We start from the raw sequence: 18,588 nt of genomic DNA on the forward strand, positions 1-18,588 counted from the left end.
GTATCCTGCTTTCTCAGTCATACTTCTGACCCCAGCACCAATTGGAGTGACGTTGGAGTGTTACAGGAAACGGTAAAGTGAGTATTGCTCTGAGTAGGGAGAACATTTGTTTTCCAAGGATATGATTTGTTTAAGTGGATTTGCCTCCTGAGGTCGTCTGTCAGATTTTAAAATTACCATTTGCAAATTCTTCAAATGATACTTTTGAAGCATAAATACCAGTGTGTGGTTTATTACCATTATGAAAGAATTAAACAAGAGTTTTGGTTTCCATCCGTTTGGCTGGCCAGATCATTCTCCAAGCTCCTTCCCCTGCACAATTCTCTAGGAGGAAATTTTGAAATTCTGATGTTAAAAATTAAAAACATCCTATAATATTTTATTTGATTTGAAGTAGAGGTGAGGGAACGGGCACTGCTGCACATTGTACCCCATGCTCGCAGTGTCAGAAGAATCATGTTACTTTTCAGCAAGATAGAATTATTTAGCTCCAAAGTGCCAGCTGTAATTAGACCTTTCATTTTAAAAGAAATCCCCACTGTGTAGGCAAGTTCAGCTGCTTCTTTTGTGTGAATTCTGAGGTTGCAGAGCCACTTTCCCTTGCTCTGATTTCCTTTGAAAAGACCTATTTCTTCAGACCGTATTCATCCATTTCCATTGTATATGAAGTACAAGACATAATTATAAGAGCTGGAAAATCAGAAAGGTTTTATTTTGAAGGCTTCTGCCTTAGGATCATTGTCATTTGTAAAAAGTTATGACTGTGTTGCTGTGATCTGTTAGATGAGCAAATAGGAATATTATGCACTCTAGAAAATGACTGTGTGAACCTAATCCTGCACTATGGTAGCACTCACGAGTTCCACATTAAAAGAGTAAATGCAGCTTAATCTTTTCCTTTTCACTTTCAAAAGCCACAGAGATATTTGAAAGGTTTCTATCTGTCAGTTTTCAGTGGTGGAGGATAATCTCATGCAGATGCCGTGAAAGGCGTTTTTTGCTTGTTGATCTGAATTAGCAAGAATTGTGAGAGAATATGATAGAAATAGCAGTGGGAGTCTTGGAAGAAGAGAAGGAAGAGGAAAAGCCATAGGGTGGTCTGAGGGACTAGAGGCACAGGGGAAAACATAGGCAAAGCAATGAGAAGAAAATTGAGGAAGGAGCCTGAAAGGTAGAATATAATTAGACACAAAAAAATGAGAGCCTTTAAATGAGTTGTCAGAACAGATAGAAAAGCACTCCAATATCTGAAAAAGGGACAGAAAAGGAAATGCAAATCAAAGTGTGAAGGCTGTAAATCAGGAGGGTGATGGGGACATCCCATAGAGAGCAAAGAATTTTGTTGGAGGAAGGGACCTGAGCAGAAGGGCTGCAGAGGTAAAAGCACAGGAACCAGAGCAAGAGGAAGAATGATGGGAGCTGAGGGATGGCTACGTGGACTATGCAAGAACCAGCATCAGACCTTTCACATTTCTTTCTGCAGTTCTGTGAATGAGAGAGAAGCAGAAAATACTGTGTGTGCCTGAAACAAGGCTTTTATACTGCTTTTCAGAGTGTTCTCACAAGCAAGCTTTGAAAATAAGTTTCTGAATGGAAGAACAATAGACTGAGGTGTAAAACAGGCTGGAAACTGCTACTCTGTTCTGATAATCAAGGGGGATGCTTCACAGCTTGCGCTTATTATCTGTGGAAGGGTGGAAGAGGATAATGTTAATTAAAAGGTTGGAGATATGAAGGCGTGAGGAGTGAGCTGGAGGTTTTAGAGTGTGATCAGAAAAAAGAGACAGAAACAGCTATCACAAGTTAAAAAAGAAAAAGAAAAGAAAAGCTTAAAAGTTAGGACACATTTCAATAAGAATAAATCCTGGTGCTCACTTTTCAGGTAGGCATAATGAGCTACTATTCAAGATAGAACAGAACTAGAACTAGACACTGGGTCAGTTTTCTTCTCTCCTTGATGTTCTCCAGCAGTTTTTTTAAGCACAGGAGTATTTATCATCCATGAACTTGACCCAAGGTCACAATCTTCTCCTTTCTGTACTACAGATAGAAGGTCTGGAGGCCAGTTTCAGCTATTACTCTTGCAAAATTCAGTTCTCCTGGAAAACATGCTAATGAATCATCACCAATCTCAGAAGAAGCAATGTCAGAATTGCAAATCAGCACTAATTCTATCCTTAAGAAAATGAGTAAAATAGTTTATTGTTAAACATTATTAGGGCAACAAGGCTTGTGAAGGGCTTGGAGAATATGCCCTATGAGGAGAGGCTGAAGGAACTGGGGCTGTTTAGTCTGGGGAAGAGGAGACTGAGGGGAGACCTTATTGCTCTCTTCCAGTATCTGAAAGGTGCTTACAGAGAGAGTGGGGTTGGTCTCTTCTCACTGGTGACAGATGACAGGATGCGGGGAAATGGCCTCAAGTTACACAAGGGTAAGTTTAGGTTGGATATCAGAAAAAGCTTCTTTACAGAAAGGGTTGTTAAGCATTAGAATAGGCACCCCAGGGAGGCAGATGAATCACCATCCCTGGATGAGTTTAAAAACCGTTTGGATGTCGTGCTCAGGGACATGACTTAGCAGAGGCTTGTTAGAGTTAGGGTACTGTGGCTAGGTCATGGTTGGACTTCACGATATTTAAGGACTTTTCCAACCTGAGTGATTGCATCATTCTAAGATCTTTTTTCTTTTGTAAATCAATCTGACAGCTTGATTTAACTATGCAGTTTTTCGTAGAAGTCCAGTTACCATTTTCAAGTCATTTTCTATGCTAAATATCAATTACAGTAATGATTAGAAGGTACCTCATTCTCATGGTAGAGATTAGTATTGACCTTTTAATACCTCTGTCCTGCCAGCTGACTCACTAGGATCTCACATCTTGCTGCAAAGATAAGGCCTGACTGGGATTAAAAACAGCCACTGCCCTCTTACAGTCCTGATAAAGTTTTATATGCCAACCTGAATGAGGATCCAGGTGCCAAAGACAGAGTCTGTCCTGATAAGTTGGATATTTGCATTAAAGAACAAAACCCAATAATTTTGGAAGGACAAAATCAAACTGTTCTGCGCATACCAAGTCCATGTAAAGTATGTCGCTGCATTATCTTTTTCCATAGTGTGTAAACTGTTGTTTTAAACTGTAATATCTCACCCTTTAAACATGAATCTTTGTTGCTGTATTCTGTGTCCAGAGCGAACTATCATTGGACCATCCATTCCTTGTTGCTTGACTTTAGTCTGGAAACTCACTACTTTTTGTATCATGCTTCTGAGATGCTTCTGAACACTTTCCTGGATGCCACTGAAGCACAGAAGTAAGTTGGTATTTCCCTGGCAGTTGGATACTCTACAAGATCAGCCATGAGCACCAAAAACAAAAACTAAAAATCCACAACAACAAAAGCATAAAAACCAACCCAACCCCACAGTTAACACCCCAGCCCCAACCAAACCCATAACTATATGGGGTTTTGTGCCGGCTTTTTCCCTTTGCCTTAGGGATGAAGGGAAAGTATGAATAAACCACTGTTTTCCACTGATAGACCAGCTCTTATGTATCCTTATTTTCTGCATGAATGAAACCAAGAAACACTTGAAAAATACAAAAAAGAAAATAAAACGGGAAACAAAGCAGTGAGTTATTTCCTTCCTATTGAGAAGTCTGAAAAACCACTGATTTAAATACTGTCCATGGAGGTAGTAGATGAGACTTCTTTCCTTCCATGTTGATAGCTCTAATTAAGTTTTTAGATAAACTTAAAATAGATGCATTGATACGTGCACTCAGAAACATAAAGTTCATTAGGAATAGTTCAAGTAAGAATACTTTAAATCATCTGCTTCTTTGTTTTAAAAAGCCTTTTCACATTATGTCCCCCTTGATGACTGTTCAAGAGGAGTTTCTTCAAAAAGCATAAGCAACAGATGAGCTCCCACATGTCTATTGCACATTCCTCATATGGGGATTTCCAGTTTACAAAGAGCAGTGCAAAAAGCGCCACTGGGTACAGATGTGTGCATATTAAACCCAAATTCTGCGTTAACAAAATGACTATTTAAAGCCCTTTATTTCCACTGGGCTTTTACCAAACAAAAAGCGGTTGACAATTGTGGACAAAAAGCCCTAAGCATTTTTGTTCATCAAATTGCCTCTTTGGAGGATGTATTAGGAAATCAGAAGCACAAGAAAAATTCAAATTGCTTCAGGCTTTTGTGTTGAAACTCCTTTAACCAGAGGACTTATCTGACCTTCACAATGCATGCATCGTTCATTAGCCTGATAATCAAAGACATACTGTCAGGTTTGTTTTAGGACAAAGAAACAATGAGAGGAAGGAACTGAGAGCACATAACCCATTAAGATCCATCCCTTATTAGGGCCCCAACTTCACATGCAACATTTAAGAGCTTCTGCTTTGACTCATTCCAATATTTTCACAAGTATGCAAACAGGTGTTCTCTGTGCATCCTTGCTTTAGCACCAGTATACAGTAGGGTTTTTTTATCTTATTGTTCTTTATTTTCTCATAGTCCATTATTAGTTAAAATAATGTATTGCTGTAATGTGAAAGGGTAAGCTAATAGAAGCATCAGCCAAACTCCAGATTACAATTTAAGTCAGTACATGAAATGAATGTGATTGAAAAATCTGTAGCGAATAAAGGCTTTTGTATTTATTCTTTGGGATTCACTTGTCATTCACAAGAGGCACAGATGGCTCCTGGATGAGAGGCAATGGTCGAAACAAAACGTGTTGAAAAAAGTTAATAGATGGAAGAAAAGCACTTCACTAAAACATTCAATCACTTGACAGGGAGAGAACCTGGGCTTTTCAGCTCCTGCAGAAAAAAATAAAAGCCTCCTAATTTGGATACTGATCTCCAGGTTATGGTTGGCCAAGAATTCAGAAAAGTTAGTTCATTTATCCCCATATGAATGAGAGCTGAAGCAGTGAAAACATGTTGATTCCTACTCCCCCCTCCATTGTCAGAGGGCATTTTGAACCAAGTTTCTTTACTGTTAGAGATGACAGAAAGGGAAGTTCACAGTCAGCCTTGAGAAAGACGGATGGATAGCAATGTGCAAAGTATTGCTATAATTTGTATAATGTTGCACTGTATGTATGTTATATGGGATAATACTATTTTCCCTCTTGTTCAGTCTAAAAAACTTACGTTGGTTCTTATCATAAAAATGGATGAATATATGGAAAACCTTTTTTTGTTCGCCATGGCTTTGTAATGTTGCTGTCAATATTCCACATCATAACATCATGTGCAGTATGAACCTTTTTAATGATCCATACTGCACATGTTGTTATGATGTGGAATGTAAGTGGGTGTGAGCAAAGGACCAACCAGAACAGACAGACAAGACACTATAGTAAGTACCAAATGCTGGTGAGATGAATTCCAGCTCTTCTGGAGCTACTGACACAGCTGCTATCAGTAGGTGAGTGTGGGGAGCAACACTGATGACTCAATGCAGTGTATCTTTGAGTGCTGTTAAAAAAATCAGCCTTATAATTACTGGAGTTTAAAGACACACCGTGAAGCTTCCAGAAAAACTACAAACCAAGAAAGAGATGCTATTGCAGTTTTTTTCTTCTTCAGCTTCATTCCTAAGAATCTGTAGTTGTTGAGGTGTTTTATCATTTGAGCTTTCAGGCTGTGGATAGTCCCAGCCTGAAAAGGACATAAACATATGACACGCTATTTTATTGAGAACCCACACAAGCATCTCAGTTCAAGTATGTTTAAAGTTCATCAAAGTTGAAATTTTAAAATAGAAAGAAGTATCTAGCTCCTCATCGGGGCCACATGAGAAAGGCAATGCCGGCAGCTTGCTGGGCTCTGCACTAGAGTAAGAGAACAAGGACAGCAGCAGCACATTCTCTATTATCCCTGTGGCAGCTTCAAGCCCAGCAGTCACTGAAGCTGAGAAGAAAGGCATCCAGCATTCCTCTCTGTCTGAGTGACTTCTGTTCATGCACTGCCTTGGAAGCGATGGGATAGTCTGCGTTCAAAAGCAGTGTCCTCTCTTGGAGGCAGGTGGGCAGAGATTTCAGATTACACATGTGGGCATTTTCAAAGAAACTCCAGCTCAGCTGAGAAAGACTAATATCATCAATTTGCTATTCAGTTTCTTGCAGCTGTGTCCTCCTAGGGTCTAGTCTCAGTTTTACTTCATTCTGTGCCTATAAGAAGGACCATTTCTAGTTATAATGCTGTTTGGTTGTTACCTGTACTGGGGCTTCTTTCAGCCTGTTGGCAGCTACAGGAGTACGTAACACTCCCCTGTGATACAGTTGTAGTGTTTTTAGAGCTTTACTCTTCCAGAAAATCATTATTTACAATTATTTAAAACATAATTCGTAGTGATGGTGAGATTGTTTGCTGAGAAGCACCCCAGTGCTGGTGTGTCAGTGTTGATTAATGGCAACAAACTGCTTTAGCTAGTGATTTAGAAGCATCGTGCATCAGGGCATGCTCCTGTGAGGGCTCAGCAGTGCTAAATACAGCAGCTGTGTGTGGGTTGCCCTGAACACAAGCGGAGATGCCCTGGGATGTGCTTGGGCTGTCCCAGGTAGCTCCACACCTTGTTGATGGGATCAAGGATCATGGCTTATTGAGTACTCTTAGGAGGGGACATGGGGTTTACACAGCTTTGCTGCTGCCTCAGTGCTTTTAAAGATTACAGAATCAAAAATTATCATACTACAGATCATGAAAACAATTACAGAAATGTTAATCTTCTTCTTCTCCACCAAAGCTGCAATCATGTAAAGTGCCATCCATCTAGATTAAAATCAGAAAAGCTGTGCTTTTAAGATGATAGAACATCTCAAGTTCTTATTGCATGAAATCAGTTCCTTCTGTTAGGGACAGAACTCCTCTGAGTTCTGCTTTCTTCTGGGAAGGCACCCAGCACAGCAGCTGATTTCATCTGTTTTGCACTGGTCTGAATCTTGGTGAAAACAGCAAAGTGATCGGATTCCACTTAGCAGCTATTTTACATTGTGCGGCTCTTGCTTGTCTGTGAGTTTGCTTTTTGCTTTTTGTGTGCCCATAAAGGAAACAGTGGAAAACAAAACGAGATGAAGAAAAGTTGGAATTTTCATGGAGAAACCTGTCCATTATTAAAATTAAAATTAAAACTTGTGGTGTCATTATGTGTCAGAGGCACCATCCAAATATTGATTCACAAATTAAATGACTGAACAGTTTACAGCACCCTTACCATGGGTCCAAGATGCTGAATTCCTCATGCAAGGTTCTGCATGGACAGCTCATGATTGCAGAGATTTCCTGGCAGCCCTTCTTATTCTTCCACCCCATCACTCCAGCACCCTGCTACAGTTGTGGTACAGCACTGTGTGTGCCTTGCTCTGATAATTAAGTCATACAGCAACTACTAAGCATGATCTTCTGCCCAGCATAGAATTTGAGGGTTTGTCATATTTATTATTAATTCAAATATCCCATCTACAATGTATGCTAAGTTATTTGTTAGAGGTATGATCCTCATTCCACACAATGAATGTTTAAAAGCATCCACTTCCTTTAGTCCTGGAGAAAGGTTTTTGTAGATCAGACAGTAATTAATATTCAACTCCTTCTGAACTCCTACTTTCTGTGTAGGTATTTGGATCATTTAATATAAGAGCACATAATTTTCAACCTTTTCAAAGTCAAAATCCACCCTGTGTTACCTGAGGAAGCCTTTCTGACTGCAGTGTCACAGTGGGAATTTCCTACTGGGGCTGCTCCTCGGAGCCCAGGCTGGGCTACAGCCTTTGGGAAGGCTGCAGTAGAAGCAGTGGTCATAGTTTCTATGCTTACTGCCCATTTCCTCATCTGAGATGTTCTGAATTTTCTCTTTCAGTAAGAATCCCTTTTTGATACTATCAGAATAGCAGGTAAATCCCACCTCTTCTATTCATTGGAAAAAAGAAAATCCACAATAAATAGTCATCAACTCTATACAAAATTGCATCAGTTTTTTGTTGTAGTTCATAAAGGAAGATAAATCTTTATTGCCGGAGTTATTTCTGCACAGCCAATAGACGAAAATAGAATGCAAGAAAACCACAATCTGCTTTTTTTTTTTTTTTAAACCATATCTGCTTTTTGTCATCCTCTCTTCCCTTTTGTTCTTTTTCTGAATGGGAAATTTACAGCAGAATGGAAATCAAATGTAAGAGAAAATATAGAAATGCAGCATGGGGAAAAAAAAATCTTTCACAAATATTTAGAATGGTGTTTATTTTCTGCCTTTATTTCTTGGTAAAAATAGCCCCCAAAACTGAGTGTATGTGGAAAAAATGCTAACTGTGCTCTCTGTCTTCAAAATACAATCGTATTAATGCTGCCTACGAGGTCACAGCAGCACACTAAAAACAAGGAAGAGAGAAGAAAAAATAAAAGGATTTCCAGGTGTTTCAAGAAGAAGTAGCATGAGGCTGATACAGATTAATGCTGTCACTGTCCCATCAGGCACAGTCATTGCGCCACAACACGCCCAGCGAGTTCCATTTTATGGTTGCCCTCTGGTGACGTTTTTACCGTCTTAGTTCATCACTTCAACAGATACCAGGTTAGTACAGAATCACAGAATATCCCAATTTTGGAAGGTTGGAAGGAACCACAGGGATCATTGAGTCCAACCCCTGGCTCCACACAACAGCATCTTTTTCTCTTGGGTTAAAGTAATTCTGAACACAGTCCTCAGAAACAAAAAGAACGATCTCCAACACAATTTACAGCTTAATCCATTGGTATACAGTGAGGGTACCTGGGGGATGGGGGGGGGGGGGGTTTCTGAGCACCCCCAGCACATCCCACCTGATGTCCTGAGGCCGGTGACTGATGACACATAGAAGACATTTTCAGAGGGAAAAGAAACACACTACTGCTTTCCGAAGTATTGGTTACGTTCTGTTTAGTTCCTGCAGTGTTCTTTTTTTGGCCTTTCTTTTTTTCCTTTGCTGCCTTTCCATGGAAACATAACACAGCCTATTGTTTTGTTTAATTTTTGTCATTTGCTTTTCTTCTATTGACCTCTAATATGTGTCTGATTCTATTTTTTTCAGAGAAGTTAATGATTCAGGAAGAGGAAAGACATTTTCAGGGCGACTTGAATATAAATGATAAACTATAAGTCACATTTGTTTGCACATGGATAGTATTTGTGGTTTCACACTGTTCCAAAGCAGGGACTCAGCTTCCAAGAACTGGCTGGGCAGTTGCCTGTTATTTATCAGTGACCCAAGCAGATGATTTCAGGGTGATTAAGAGGGCTGTCATGACACTCTTACATACAGACCAAAGCAATCCCTCTTCTTGTGAAATACTTCGAGTTGTTAGAAATAAATAAACATATAAACAAGCCTAGAAATGCCCATCCACTGACCTCATTGCTATATGCCTTTTAAACTCTGGCAGTATATTGTCTATAATTAAGGCCCAGATTAACTTCTCCACTCTTCCCATTCTACATGGTTTGCAAGCAGCTGCAATCTCAACCTGTCCTCAAAACACAGTGGGGTGATTACCCTGACTGTTAGTGGCTTCTTAAAGTAAGAAGTAATCTAAAGAAATAATAATGCCTTCCAAAGAATACAGAGCGACTTAACTTCAGAATCCCAATGGGATTCATCCAAACAGTAGCTCAGACTTACAAATATTCCACCCTTTTCCTCCTTCTGCTGTAAGTTAGGATCCCCAAGGTAGGTATGGCGCTACCATTAAAATGCCTTCTATAGCCCAGAGAGCATCTCCAGGGTTCTCCTCTTTAATCTGTGGAAGCGAATGGCCCAGTCTGATGCTGTGCTTGGAGATGCAAAATCATCCTAAAACCTACTGAGCAGTGTGATTTCTTTCTGCTCATGCTTACAAATCTAAATTGCAGCTCTGTAGCATGTTGGGGAAGCTAGATGTGGTCTATTTATGAACATTTTATGATTAAAGGATAGGAAATGATTGTTTTTATTTCAATCAGTTGAACTGCTCACACTGCACCATGGTCACAAAGTCTGTGACCTGAGAGTGTTTGCCAAGTTCCATGACACATCTATCACTGCAACCAAACCATATGCAAGCTGAACTTGTATAACTTTGTTTTCCTTTTCTGGGCTGTGGGAAGCTAAAAGAGAATCCACAAATGTTATTATAATCATTACATTCACTTGCTTCATATCACCAAGTCCAGATACCACCTTTGCGGAGTCAATAAATATCATTTAAATCCTTTTTTATTCTTTTTAAGTTGCATTTAATGCCACATTTGCTTTTTACATATGTGATTAAATCATGTACGTATTTTAGAGAGGATTCAATCTAACAGTATGCAGAGAGGTATTCTCAAATACCTTTAAGTTGGTAAAATTGGAGTGGAAAAATAATAATTCAGAAGCAACTAAACTACTTTTCTATCAGTTTCTTCGTGGCTTGATGTCTTCATTGTCTGTGAGAGATGTGAGTAAAATCCAGAGGAACAATGCTAAAGAAAAAAGACTAAATTTTACTAAAAGATGAACTGGCCAAAGTCAGCCACCTGTCTCTGCAGTAGTGAGATTCTTTCAGGTGGAAAGTACCTTCTTTTTACCATGCTTTTTGTCTTTGAATATTTCATATGCACTTATCAATCCAAAACAGAGGAAGAAAGGCCTGCTTTTATCAAAGAAGAAAATCCTTTTGACTCTGTTACTTTCGAAATCTATTTCTTCAGTAAAATATTTAATCTAGTTTTAGATAAGCAGAAAAAACGCATTCAGTACTCGCCCCTTTCTTTACTTAGATGTAGATGTAGCTTAAAAAATGTAGGGAATGATACTTCCTTGTACTTCTGTGATGCATCCAGATGAAGGACTATTTTGATTCCATTTTCATAGGAACAAGGCTCCTAACCAGACTTGCAGCATTTTTTTTCCTCTTTCTTGCTCTGTTTTCCAGATGCTATATTCTACCCTGGCACTTTGGCCATTTCCTGACAGACAAACACAGCAAAAAGAGGAAAACAAATGCAAAATTTCCTACCAAGTGATTCAATTCACCTGGTATAACAGTTGAAACAATAGGAGCAGCCTTCCATTAACCAAGTCCTGTACACACTGCTTAAACTAAAATGTGTGCTCCAAGCCCCGTCTGCTTGGAAAAGTAAAGGAATCAAGAAAAACAAAACTATCAAGAAAAACAAAATTGGTTTTCCTGCCTACAGGGCAATCCTCCAATGGCAACACAACAAGAAAAATCCACCACTCCAGTTCCAATTGCAATTGTTTCAGTGTCTACTGTAGGTGCATTATGAAGTGTTCTGCTTCCCAGGGTCCTGTCACCCATGTCTAGATGACAGTAAACTTTCATTCTTTAGGAAAGTTGTATTGCATCCCTTGTTTTCCATTTGTTGGAAAACTCCTGGGGGAAAAAAAACCACCAAGTAGGTTGTGATACTGAGCTCATAAAATTCAATGTTCCGAATCAGGTCACACTGAATATTGCAGGGAGGCTGGAATTACATGATCTCTGAGGTCTCTTCCAACCCAAGTCATTCTACAATTCTGTAATGATTCTGATTGTTTCTTCCTTAATTACTGGTTCATATAAAAAACAAAAAAAGAAATAAACTTGTTAATTAGCACATTTTCTTGTGAAGTGCTGTAAGTTCAGACAGTGATATGCTATGACTTCCTGTCTAAAAGACTGAAAATACAGTGAATGTGCATTCATTCCCTTTATCTCTATAGATGCTCTCAACTACCCATTCTCAGAACCCAGTCACCTTGTAACCATTGGACTAGCTGGTTTTCTATCAGTACATATATGGCAAGAATCAGCATTGTATTTCTTGGATTCACGATTCACACCTTTTCCCACTTTGCTTTTGTAACATGAATTGTTGTAAACCTTCCTCAGGAGACCTCAATATGGGCATCCAGTCATCAAGAGGGAAGCCAAGCAAAGATTCATCTATTTTGAAGTATTTTGATGTAAACTGAAACATGTTCTTCTGGCCCTGAAGACTTGTAGCAGTAGAGAATATCTCTCTAGAGTCCTGGCGATTTTAAAGCAATTCTGGATTAAGCTTGATCCTACTGATTATCACACATGGGACCTACTCTTAAGCATGTGCCAGTGAGTGGGAGCACCAGAAGGTTCAGATGCCCTGAGCAGGCACCATGCAGGGCTGAGGAGAGAACGGGTCTGTGGTATGGGGATCCAGGTCAGCAGAGCTGCAATTTCTGTACCAATTGACCTAAAATATATCTTCATTATCTTGATCCTGTGCTTTTTAAGGCCAGAAAAGAGAATGCTAGTATTGCAGATTAGTTTTCCTTATGATATTGAGAACTGGAGTAAGCTAACTCTCTGGAGACAGGTTATTTTGCATCTGGAATATATCCCTCCATAATCCCAATTTTGCAGATGGTTTTCTGTTTGTTTGTTTGTTTTTTAATAGATGGTATGTTTTTTTTCACCTTTTTACTATTTCTTTTTACATCTGTAATCAAAGATAGACCCCTGGATTCTTCCAGAAAAAAAAAAATTAGTGACATTAGAGACTGCTAATTCTCTGCTTTTGTGTATTTAATTTAATGTGCTACATCTTAATATATTAATACATTCAAAAATATTTCATATATATATAACAAAAAACCTCTTATATCTGTGACACATACATAAATGTGGAAATATTTGATATTTGCCAGAATAATTTTGCAATAGGAAGATGGAGGAGCGGGATTGGACCTGAATAATTTGAATCAGCCTTGAAAATCCTCTATGGTGCATCAAAAGTTCAGTCTTTATTTTGCCCCAGTGTCCCAGTGGAGGCTTTGGTGATTATGAGCTCAAAAAGTCCTATAGATCTCAACTGAGCAGCTCATCTGTGTAAAAAAAAAATCTAGTTTTTACTCAGTTTGGCAGCATCAAGAGAGTTTGAGGATCAGCTCAGGAAAGGTCATGCAAGTATAAGTTGTTAGTTTTCAAAGCTTGATAAGGATGCCTTTATATGACAGTGTGAGAGAGTTGTACTGGGTTGTGAACCCACATATCAGTTCGGTTTATGTAAAGCCCTTTACATAGCTGAGAAGAGCCCATGAGCTGGAACTTAAGGAACTACCCTGGAAAGGACTTTGTTGCATTCCAACTTTTTTCAGTTCAGAACAGATTGCACTGAAATGAAATTCAGGATGGGGATCAGCCATAATGAAAGAGAATTGTTGTTGTCTGGTGACTCTTCATCTTGCAGATAGTTGTAATTAGCTCTATTGTCCCCCGATTAGTGATTGCTGGCCTCCTGCCACTCGGCTTCATAATGATAATATTAAAGAACTGAAATCACATGTAGCATGCTACAACCCCAGAGGTGCCACTGTGTGCTCTGTTCAGAGGCTAATTACATATGTGTTCATAAAAAGAAACACCCACATTAAATGCAGGAAGACTATAGATAAGATCAGTTGAATGAACGCAACGTAATGGAGACTTGCCACCTTCTACATCTCATTGTATTTTGATATTTCTTGTAGTTTCAGCCCTCTGCTTTTGCATGCTGAGAAAGTTTCCAATGCTTGGATGGATTTGTGGTTGGGGATTTAATAATCATCACTGAATTTGGGGCCAATTTTTCTTTGTTCCTTGCTTCAGTAATAGTATATCTCCTGAAGAAGCTTAGATGCAGTTCCTGTGCCCACACATTCCTACTCAAGACACCAAGAACCCACCTAACTCCTGATTCCTTTTGGTCCCTGAAGTCATCTTCAAGTTTTATCCAGTGGAGTCCTCACACACAAAAGTGTCTCTGCCACTGGTGAGATAAATGGACTTGTAGGTCTTTCCCTGCTGGGTCCCTGCCTAATTTTCAGGTAGCTGACACACAGCATCTTAACATCTAGGCTTTTGTCGATGGCTCTCTACCTGAAATCAACATGAGTTTTGTTCTTATGTGAAGAAACAAACAATTACTCATTTAAAACAGAATTAGGCCTGAAGCTCAAATTCAAATATCTTCAATCCCATCAATCTCCTGGACCTGAATTATGAAAAAGGCTTGCAGTGCCAATACACAGAAGTAGAAACTAACTGACATGCAGCATTCGTGAAGAAGGTTAGAAGAGTGTAAGTTATATTTCAAATTCATGACATATGTCCTCAAGTTACTGCTGCACTGTGTGGTGCTCCCCAGTACCTCAATGTAGTCACTTGCAGTTACACACTGCTCAACTCAGAGCTAAGCTAATTTCCCTCAGTTCAAACTCAGCATCTGGGGAATCCAGATTTCAATACCAGTACATGAACAATGTTATCAACAAAAAGGATACAAAGAAAATAAGTGTGGGATGGTAATTATACTGCTTCAGGAAAAGAAACATCAATCTCAGCCTTTCTTTCTGAGCTACTACATTTCAATTGTGGGCTTCCATTTCAAATGACTGTAATTGAATTCCCCTTTTGAAAATTATGATCCCCCTTTTCAGATCAGAACGGAGTTAATCTTTCCATCCTTGGACATCATGCACATTTTTACATCTCTTGTAGACTCTTAAGGCACTGATATCTATATCATGTAGAAACACAGAATTAAAGAATGATTTATGTTGGAAAGGACCTTAAGGTCCATCCAGTTCCATCCCTGTCCATGGACAGGGGCGCCTCCCATCAGATCAGGTTGCCCAGGGCCCCATCCACGTGATAAAGAGTCCTTCTCCAGCTTTCCTGTAGGGCAACTTTAAGTACTGGAAGGCTACTTTCAAATCTCCTGAAAGCTTTCTATTCTGTAGGCTGAACAACTTCAATTCTCTCACAGGACAGGTTCTCCAGCCTCCTGAGCAACCTTTGGACACTCTCCACATCCAGGCTATCACTGCTTACCTTGGCTTTAAGCACTTAGAAGATAAGTATTACTTTGAGGAAAAATCCAAACAAATTAAATCTGAAAATGGCATACACTGTATTAAGGCAGTTGTAAACCTACACTACTGCAACAACATTCAATGGCCTTATTCTCATGATAGGAACATTTTATTGCTCTTGCTTTTGAATTAGCTTAAGTGTTTCAAAAGGAGTTCCTCTTTGTGAGTTCTCTCCCAGGAAGAAATATGCTTATTTTTGTTCTACATTTGTCTGTCTTACATTCACTGCCTTAATGTGTTTTGATTTCTTTGAAGAGGAACTTTATTTAATTTCTTCTTTATAGCAGGCTTCATGTTATAATGACTTCAGTTTATCATCTGTGCTTCGCTTGTGAAGGGGAATGGACTGCCTCGTTGCTTTGAATTCATCTTGTTTTGAGTAAGTCTTGCGGTGAAGTGGAAGTAATGAGGTCAAAAGCAGCATTACACCTGTATGGATATATTGCAGAACCAAAGGAAAAAGAAAAAGCTACCATCTACTTGGTCATTAGAGCTTTCTGAGCTGCACGAGAGGAGAAATAAGCCAGAGTTAGCAAGCCATAGTGCTTTTGAAGCAGACACAGGAAGGAGTGAAGCGCAGTGTGTCTCTTGTGCCAATACTATAGTTTCATCCTGTTAGGTCCTTACTAATCTTTTTTGATTGTTTGAAGCAGCACTTTGAACAGCCGAAGCTAGCTAAGCAACAGATACTTTGCTTTGTTTTGTTTTTAATCATTCTATTCACCTTTAATTAGCCCATTCTGGTCGCCATGTTCTGCAATTGTTGTTCACCACTGAAGTAGCAAATTAATGTTCCTGAGGGAGGACTTTATATTTTTCAGAACTAATTACTGTCTGGAATTTACTTCACAAGAGGAAACTGGAACCCCAGCTTCCCCAGGTAAGGCTGAATGACAGCTTTTGCACAGCTTTTGCTGAATAACTCTCTAAGCCTACATTGTGTTACAAAGACCATTAAGCTTAATTTAAGCTTACGAAATGCTTAAAGAGCATCTATTTCTACTTTTGTTTTGCTTTGGTGTACTACACACTAAAAGCTTTATTTCCACAAGGGAAATTACATTAGAAAATCCACCTTCAATATTATACCTATACCTCCAAGGTAGCTGGATAATATTCACAGCAAGTTTTTGTTGTTATTGGATTTGGTTAATCAAGAATGTAAAACAAGGCCAAGTAAAAAGAATTAAATAAATATGTGGGGTTTCCTTGAATTCCCTTGTACCTTACAGTCACCTTAAGTGCCCTTTCCCTCAATGTCTGTTGCCTTAGGACAAATCATTTATACTTTTGAACATCAATGCTTTAACAATCTCTTCTGCCCTGAAAGGGCAACGTCTTTCCTGCTGAGAAAGGAAATACATATGAATAAATAAAATCCTCACGTTTGATGTGTCGTTCAGGCACAGAAATTATTTGCAGTCTCTCACGTTTTCTGAGATGGAGGAGCATATGTGGTATCCTTGACATACATGCTGCAACTTCAGTGTTGTAGGAGCTGTACAAAAAAAAAAGAGCACCAAAAAAATTCAAAGTTCTATGAACTCAAAATCCAACCAGGGGAAGAGGCAGAAGACTGATGAAAGTGATATGATTGTCAGCAAGTAAGAGTGCAGTGATCTCAAGAAATTACCAAAGATACTGAAGATAAACAGGGAAGTTTTACACTTCTTTGATAGAGGCTGTGCCCAAACATGAGCAGAATCTGGGAAGAAAACACAAAACTGTTCTTTCAAAGTCTGGCTAGGTGTAGGATAGAAACATCCTCCCAGCAAAGACTGAAGATGGCTTCAGGGGCAAATCTCAAGGGAAAAAGAGATATTATTGGCTGGCAAGCTCCCCTGAATCCTTTCTCTGATGTGACAGAGAGGAGGAACCTCAGGGACAGAAAGATACTAGTAGCATGGCTAAATAACAGATTTAATTATCCATGCTTACATGTAACCAATACGTGGGCCCAAGAAAAGCATGCCATATGTATGAGATGTGAACCTGATAACAGTTCGAGTAGAGTGAATGAATCAGAAATGGTGTATTTAAAGATGTCAGACAGAAAGACACTAAGAATTTGGCTGCTCAAGATCGTGATGGTCAGGTTATGTTCTCGTGTAATCAAATGCTTGACACTTCTGCCCAGAAGAAATGAGCAGAGAATGTTAGTTTTAAATTAGCCATGCTGAGCCAAAGCATCTACAAAGTGTTACAGACAGACTAGGAATTTAGTTTGGACAAGAGCAGGGTTTATTCCACCTACATTTATATATCTACAATACAGATATTACTCTTCATAGTAAATGAAGAAAAAAGGACATTTAGGACATGATTCATGTGCCTTATCTTAGGCATGCTCCTTAGCAGTAGGATAAGTTTAATCCTGCAGTTCTTAGAATATTATTGGCTTGATTCTCAGACTACACAGTGCTTGTGTTTGTTGATTCAGAAATATCTGCATTCATAGATATGAAACCCATCTACAGGGAAAGAACACAGAAAAGAAGTCAGGCACAGGAGTGGAGGAAGAATAGAATGCCTGTAGGTGACATTTACTTAGATAAGATGTAAACAGAAAAGACAGAGTGTAGAGGATCTCGTAAGGGGATGGAAAGAAAAGGACGATTTACATAAGAACTTACTAAATGAACAGTTAAAGAGATAGGAGGTAGGAGGGTTTATTTACTGAAGTCAATAATTAGAGAATAGAGACTAACACAGGAAAAATAACAAGATATGATGATATGAGCATACATAGAGAAGCATTTCACAAATAATCAGTTTTCTCTTGGAATATACAGATGAGATTTTTTTGCGTGAAGTCAGAAGTAAGAAAAGAGGACAGTCTGAAGAATGGATCAAGTTTCTGAGCAAATCCTTTCTTTTTTTTTTCCAGAGCTTAATCTCCATACCTGTAAAATGGGACCATAGCAAATACTGCATCCTAAATCATCTTGCAGAGCATGGAGATACTCTTCCTGGAGGCGACAGACAGCGGGAGCCAGAGCCACTCTTGGTCCTTAGCAGAACTTTCTAATTCATTTTGCTTCTCATTGCATGCCCCAGCTGCCCTGTTACGATGAACCAATGTACTCTGTTTCCTCCAAGGCCACATTTTGTAGCATGCAATGCTTCTCGGTGAAGTATAATATGGCAAGGCAAAATCTGATTCACCCACTTTATGCCATAGCTCATGTACGGTGCACATGAGCAATTGTTTCCATGAAGTCTGTACTCGCTTTGTTTCTTTTCCATCCTGTCTGTCTCTCATGTCTTCTATCTCTGTCTTTAGGGCAGCAATCTAAAAGGGAAAAATTGCTTAACTGTTCATTGCATGCAGTTAAAAACTCCTGAAAAGGATGAGCTGGATGGTATTACAGATACAGCAGGAATAAAACTGGTTAGAGCAAATTGTTGCCCATATATTTACTGTTCTGTAATGTAGACGTCAGAGGCAATGAGGAAAGATTTTCCAGTGGGAAAAACTAAGCCGTTCAACTTGAAACAAGCAGTGCAGATTAAGAATCAGGGTTCTCTTCTTCTCAGCATAATAACTGATAAACTGAAATGAAGTTTTACAGCAATGACAGCTGCTGATTCAAGTGCATAACCCACCACTAATTTCTGAATTTCTTGAAGTAGGAGCCGTCGATTGTTTTGTTCTATTTTTAACATGCAGCCCCAGG

The 18,588-nt window shown here is 39.1% G+C and overlaps 2 long non-coding RNA genes across 4 annotated transcripts in view; one reads left to right on the forward strand and one right to left on the reverse strand.

Moving 5' to 3' along the window:
• LOC146762160 (uncharacterized) overlaps nt 1-17,926 on the reverse strand; it is a 30,491-nt gene extending 12,565 nt beyond the window's left edge. The window contains exons 1-3 of one of the 3 annotated variants that reach the window (XR_014943168.1): nt 17,815-17,926; nt 16,297-16,409; nt 10,254-10,500 (exon numbers count right to left, since the gene is read on the reverse strand). This is a non-coding gene — a long non-coding RNA (uncharacterized LOC146762160). Of the gene's footprint in view, nt 1-10,253; nt 10,501-14,621; nt 15,341-16,296; nt 16,410-17,814 lie in introns of those variants that run through there. The other 2 variants (XR_014943170.1, XR_014943169.1) reach the window with 2 other exon arrangements.
• On the forward strand, nt 15,165-17,929 carry LOC146762161 (uncharacterized). The gene is made up of 3 exons (XR_014943171.1): nt 15,165-15,290; nt 15,733-15,791; nt 17,799-17,929. It is a non-coding gene; the product is annotated as an uncharacterized LOC146762161 (long non-coding RNA).
• Nucleotides 17,930-18,588: the final 659 nt, after the last annotated feature.

The sequence above is a fragment of the Coturnix japonica genome, chromosome 2, assembly GCF_054131305.1.
Source record: "Coturnix japonica strain WE chromosome 2, WE-NBRP24, whole genome shotgun sequence".
NCBI lineage: Eukaryota > Metazoa > Chordata > Aves > Galliformes > Phasianidae > Coturnix > Coturnix japonica.